The 6723-nt window shown below is 40.8% G+C and overlaps 1 long non-coding RNA gene across 1 annotated transcript in view; it reads left to right on the top strand.

The window, feature by feature from the left end:
- Positions 1–482: 482 nt before the first annotated feature.
- The window catches only part of LOC136885526 (uncharacterized), a 70792-nt gene continuing 64551 nt past the window's right edge, over positions 483–6723 (top strand). Inside the window, exon 1 of the long non-coding RNA XR_010861548.2 lies at positions 483–675. This is a non-coding gene — a long non-coding RNA (uncharacterized lncRNA). The remainder of the gene's footprint in view (positions 676–6723) is intronic.

The following is a 6723-nucleotide window of genomic DNA, read 5'->3' as shown; positions in this document are numbered from 1 at the left end:
CCGCAAGCGGGCCGGGCATGGCGCGCTCACACTCCACTCGATGTACACACGGAGGCTTCGCGGCGGGTGATGCTGTCACCAACTGTTGAGAAAATGTGACGTTATGTTACAACCACTAAATTAACTTTTTTCTTGTCGTGCGGGCAGTATGCGCCGCGGCGATAGTTAAGAGCCTCTGGAAGGTAGTGTGGCCCCCGAAGGGGGCCACTGTTCTCATGACAGAGCTAGGCCTGGATTTACAAAGATAGGTTACAGCTACTAAATTACATTTTTTTCTTGACGAGCGAGTGTTCTTATTTTGCGCGGGTTGGTGTGGCGCACATGCGAACTATAGCGGAAAGAAAGTTACATAGACTTCTTCACAGCTGATCGGAGCTGGCCAATGGGAGTAAAGATAATGGTGGCAATTTCTTCTTTCATGTTGTCTTGCTTTCAATTTTCCTATATAAGAAAGAGTGTCTTTTGGGGCGGGATGGTGGGATTATAGCAAGCGTAGATGAAGGATTTCTCCTCTCTGGTACTCCAGGTATTGTAAAACGTTCCTTTTCAGTCTTTACTATTGATTACCAATGCCGGCCCGCTTGCGGAAGCGCCGCCGTGCCTGGTCCTACTAAGTATCGACGGGGATTCCATCCTCAGCTTTCCAGGTGGGAAGTCAGCAACTAAGCCACTGAGGTATTCACACTCCCAATAATAATAATAATAATAATAATAATAATAATAATAATAATAATAATAATAATAATAATAATAATAATAATAATATATAATTTCTATTATACGAAGAATTAGATCGTAAAGTTCAGTCAGTTGATCCCTCCTTCCATGGCCGTCCACATACGTTACGACTTAAGGACACGCTGTCGAATTATTTTTCTTCTCTGAAGCAACTGATGTCCAAAATGTGTATTCATTTCCGTCCGTTTATACCCGGAGATTTTTTTCGGTGGAACGGGGGCGGATGCAGTTCCCCCGCGTGGCAATCAGCTCAATTGTAATTGCCTCCGACATGCTATTCATTTCTAAGAAGAAAAGAAATATTAGGGAAGAGTGGGAAGTGATACAGGAAATATCTACCGGTTTCCGAGTTGGGCCGTTGCCTACGAGATATACAAGGCCGGGAAATAGCTACTAGTTTGTCGCTGAAAAAGCGGCCCGACCGTGTTCACGGTTTGGCCGCTATATGTCAGGTTTCCGTTCTGTTCTTGGCAGACTTTAACATTGTGATATGCGGAGTAATTGTGATGCTATGTTGATTTTGTGCAATTTATTGTGAAAATTGTTTCTGTCGGTGAGTGTCTGTGAGGTTGAGAAGAAGGTACACTGTTGTGTACCTCTCTCTGTATTTCGGATGACACTAAAAAAGCATGAAAATTGACGTTCCATAATTTCCCTTCCGAGTGCGGTTTAAGGGAGAAATGGAAGCAAAGTATTTCTAGGCAAGGTGATATAGTAGGATCTCTTTATTTTAGGTAGGCCTACCTAGCAATTCTCATAAAACAGATTTCAGTGTAAGCACATCAATCAAACTTCCTTCTGTTTTTATTGTGTATCCTGTTCACAAACAGAAAAATGTCAAACGCAGGAAGCGTCCAGCTCCCAAAAATGATGTATTGCCATCAATTTTTTTTTTTTTGCTAGTGGCTTTACGTCGCACCGATACAGATAAGTCTTATGGCGACGATGGGATAGAAAAAGCCTAGGAGTGGGAAGGAAGCGGCCGTGGCCTTAATTAAGGTACAGCTCCAGCATTTGCCTGGTGTGAAAATGGGAAACCACGGAAAACCATCTTCCGGGCTGCCGACAGTGGGATTCAAATCCACTATCTCCCGGATGCAAGTTCACAGCCGCGCGCCCCTAACCGCACGGCCAACTCGCCCGGTCCTTCAAAATTTAGTAAAAGTTCCGATTCAGATAACGATGAACATATCATATCTTCATACATCAGCCACAAACGAAAAAGGAGTACAAGTCTCGTTTCTATATCAAAGAAAGTCTACGAGTATCTCTGTTAAATCTTTAAAAGAAAAAAACACGAATGAGAAAATTAAATACCAGATTACAGAAAAGCATCTGTAAATTGAGAAGTAGGATACGGGTAATGAAATCAGAAAAAAAATACGGTATCTGAACTTGACCAAAAAAAAAAAAAAGCAAACCAAATTGAAAAGCATGCTAAAATGGGTCATTTGGAGCTTTATTCCTGTTAGAACGAATTTAATTTTCTTCTTTCTTCATCCGTTTACCCTCCAGGGTCGGTTTTTCCGTCGGACTCAGCGAGGGATCCCACCTCTACCGCCTCAAGGGTAGGGTCCTGGAGCACCAGACTTCGGGTCGGGGGATACAGCTGGGGAGGATGACCTCACCTGCTATGCTGAACAGGGGCCTTGTGGAGGGATGGGAAGATTGGAAAGGACAGGCAGGGAAGAGGAAAGGAAGCGGCCGTGGCCTTAAGTTAGGTACTATCCCGGGATTTGCCTGGAGGAGAAGTAGGAAACCACGGAAAAACACTTCCAGGATGGCTGAACTGGGAATCGAACCCACCTCTACTCAGTTGACCTCCCAGGGTGAGTGGACCAGTTCCAGCCCTCGTACCACTTGTCAAATTTCGTGGCAGGGCCGGGAATCGAAACCGGACCTCCGGGAGTGACCACTACACCACAGAGGCGAACACAAATTTAATTTTACGGGAAGAAAAGAGAGAAATACGGGTAAACGCCACTAAATATAGCGTAACGGGCATAACATCGCTCACCAAACAGCGGCTTCAGTACGAATGTCAAAATATCAGATGTGCGGAGGAAAAGATTGGATCGCTGATAATAGGTGAAAGGGCGATTAAACCGAAAGTTGTTTATGACCGCAATCTCGATCCGCTAATCGGATACTCTGAGGCTCAATTAAAGGAATCGGTAAGAAGTGACAAACTCGCTATCAGATTTCTCTGCTTCTTTCGTGAATTACTTATTTAGTTTAAGCATATTGTAAGAAATACGTTGTAGAAAATAAGTCAAACAATTGCTCTTGGTCTATCTTTGATCTCATATCTGTTTGCTGCCTTCTGAAATTACTAGTTTTAATGAATTTTTTTAGTTTTTCATATTCGAACGTGTTGTAATGAGCGGGCGAGACAGAATAGTAAAGAGAACTCTAGCGGCGCTTGTCGCAAGTATCTCGAGGACAAGTTTAGTGTGCTGTATTTCCCGGCCTTGTGTATCTCGTAGGCAACGGAGTGCTCTTTTCAATAAGTTTCGTATACTTCGGGGTGTTAAGTGATAATAAATAATTTTCTACATTCAGCCTGTGCTACAGAATGATAGAAATCTTCTACAAGCGTTTGTCTTAAGTGATTAGACTACATTAAAACAACCGGTTTTGTTTCGAAGTGTCAGGTTTGTTGTTATTGTTACGGAGCTTTCCGTGGTAGGTAGAGGTGAAAGAAGGTGCGGGTGTGAATAGGTCTCCAGCTACGAAAGTAAAATTAATTTAAAATTTAACCCTAGAATCATAAAGTCCCTCCAGTGTAACACGAAACATAAACTTTCGTCTGTCAGACTACAAAAAGAAAAGGGCTTTAATAAGCATAAACCCAACATTTTACACAAAATACAGAATATTAAACTTAAAACTACCAACACGTAGTGATGACAATACACTCTGGTCAGTTTTTCTTCAATAGGCACGTTCAATGCACTGTTTTGCCTGGTGATCAAGACAAATGTGCTTCGGCATGTCTTACAAAGGAATCGGCTTATTCTTCTTTTCTTTGATGGACAAAATGCACAAACTTTTCTTCCTTCAGCAGTACCTGATTGAGGCTGTTCAGGAATGCCATCTTTTCCAAGAATTTCAGCAATGGTCCTCTTCAGGCTGCGCCTCAAAGTTGGTCATTTGAAAACTCTCGCCTTGAAAGTGTCTTTTGGCCTTTCTGAACCATCTTATGCACATAAATAATGTATCCATTGGCAAGTGATGTATTAATCATACTATAAAAGATACACATTGGCCATCTTCTCGTTTTTCTTGAAGAGGAGATCAATGTTGACATTTCATTGAAAGTATCCACGGCTCCTTTAGTCCCATTGTAGTCTTCCGCCATATCTTTTTCCGACTGGCTGCTATTGTTCCTACTCCATGGCATGTAGAAAGGAGGATTACATTCTTGTTTGGTTTTCCTTTATAGGATTCCATTGTTTTATACCATCATAACAAAACATGGAGTACCCAAGCTTTCTTCCCTTGACTGTTTTCAACTCTGGTGGTACCTGTGGCTTGTCTTTTCTAATTGTCCCAATGATTGTCAGGTTATGGTCGCAATGCAGAGAATCAGCCAGATGACCTGAGGTGAACCAATTGTCGGTCATAATATTTCTCTTTGATGCATGTGTTGGCCGGGTAATTTCATTCACGAAATACATTACCACTAATGTCTCCTGAAGAGAGTGGTTCTCTGTCTAAGAAAACACTGCCGTTATCAATTCATTCTCGTGCGCTAGATTTTTCCATTTCAGTATCCTATTAAGCTTACATATTACGTACAAAAACATTACTGTAATAAACCTGATATTCACACTATTTACAGCTATGTACAAATCACAAATACTTTTACAAATCATAAACTTTCGTCTCTCAGACGACGGTCATATCTCAGTGAACAAACAACTGGTCCTTTATGCTTGAAACCAAGGTCAGCACTGATTGTTGATAGCCGGGGAAGAATAGATGGGGGGGGAGGGGGGAAGGCACAGTTATTTAGCATCTGGAAATTACCGCGGAAACTACAGGGGTGTGTGGTCTGGGAGACGAAAGTTTATGATTCTAGGGTTAACAAGGTTATATTTTCTTTTCAAAATAAGGAGATAACAAGCATGGCAGGTACAAAGTAGCAAGTCAAAAGGGTAGTTACAATATTTACAGGATTTGGGCTTCGCGCCCTGACTTCACAATGCTTGGGCAATCAGCTCAGTTTTACCCCAAACACAAGTTTCAACAGAGGGGCAGAAAACCCCATTCATGCCTAGGAGCCCTTGCTCCAAATTACACTGAAAAGCCTCCACGAGGCATACAACACTCAATTTTCAAAAAGAGCCACTCGCTCTCAACTCTAAGCCTCTCCCAGGCCACACCAAACTCCACCTTCAAGTTGTCCTCACTGGACATAGACACAGGGGTAAAATACCCAACCTACTGAGGTCTATTAAATGAAAAGAAGGTTGATTACATGACCTCCAAAATAATAATTTGAGAGGAGGCGATCTGCACTCCTAATACACTTTGTTTTTAAAACCTACTTGGCACTAGGCCATTAATACAAGGGCTAATCCCATACTACAGCGGTGACTTCAGAAAAGAACAATTTACATTATATTAACGAAGAATAGGTTGAGAAAAATAAGTTCACCTCAAAACATTATGATTGGGAGCTCGAGAGGGTTAAGCACTCTCTATCCCGATATGCAGTTCAAAAGATGAAATAGATACAAGTTTCTTTACATTTTAAGGAGGGTTACATAATGGAAAAAGCTTCGGACCCGCCCCGAGAGTTAAACTGCTGAGCAAGCAAGAAAATAAGTAATTAATCGGCCATTACCTTGTTGTTGACCGCCGCCAAAGAAAGAGGCGCTACCCGCCCCCTGCTATGTACTTTACACACTGAAAGATGGAACAGAAGTGGCTCAGAGACCCTAAAATCAGCAGTTTATATACTCTCGCAGAAGGTTCTAGGCGTTAGGGGAATGAAAACACCCGCCCACCATCACTTTATTGGAGAAAAAAGAGAAACCCCTACACAAGATGAAGAAGAAACACATTATTGGTGGAAAATTAATTTCAGAAATTCGGGATTGGCTAGATTTAAAACAAGGGGAAAGAAAGGGGTAATATTGCCAACTTAACCAATGACTGAAAGAAATTTAACAAAGAACAAACATTTGAAATAAAATTTTCTCCAAAGAACAGTTCTTTTTCTTCGCACTAGGGTGCACTATTGTAGTTCTTCAGTAGTGTCCTCTAAAAGAGAAAGTTCACACTTCTTACTTCAAGCAAAACAAAAACACATCAAAAATGACACAGTTCTAAAACTCCAAAATTTACAGGTAGTGACATCTTCTGAGAAAGTAGAAAATTAATACCGTCAATCAAGTTCAGACTTCCTCCAGCAGAGGAGTTTCAACTGGCGCACCTTTTGAATTAGCGGCGTGGAGGTGTACCGCCCGGTACAGTTATAAAAGAAGCGTATTAGCCAGTTGTACAGCTTGAACGTTAATTGTGTTACAGATTTTCTTCATTGAGGTATTGTGATTTCCATCATTGTACAGTGTGTTCACAACCTCTAACATATTGTCGGTAATATTCAAGTTTCAATAATTTACTTTTGCCAAACTTATAGAACTCAATTGGGAACCGTACTAAATTAACACTAAGATTTCTCAGTTTCAGCATTCTAGCCTACATATTTTTTTATATTTAATATGTTTAATTGATAAAATTTTATTTGTAGATGGTTGTTTCATATAGAAGTTACAAAATATAGTGAGCAATTTTAATTATTGTGTTGGTATGTTATTTACATCTGTGTGCGAATTCAAAGTGACGCTGTGAATGTTGAGTTTTTCTTTACACTGTAGGTTGCAGAAGAAGGATTCTAAATTATGAGAGTTGTTCCGTTTACGATATCTGTAATATTATCTGAATATTTAGAATTATTGTTGTATAAGTGTTGTT

This window comes from Anabrus simplex, chromosome 14, assembly GCF_040414725.1.
Source record: "Anabrus simplex isolate iqAnaSimp1 chromosome 14, ASM4041472v1, whole genome shotgun sequence".
NCBI classification, from domain to species: Eukaryota; Metazoa; Arthropoda; class Insecta; order Orthoptera; family Tettigoniidae; genus Anabrus; species Anabrus simplex.
This window is presented reverse-complemented; position numbering and strand designations above follow the sequence as displayed.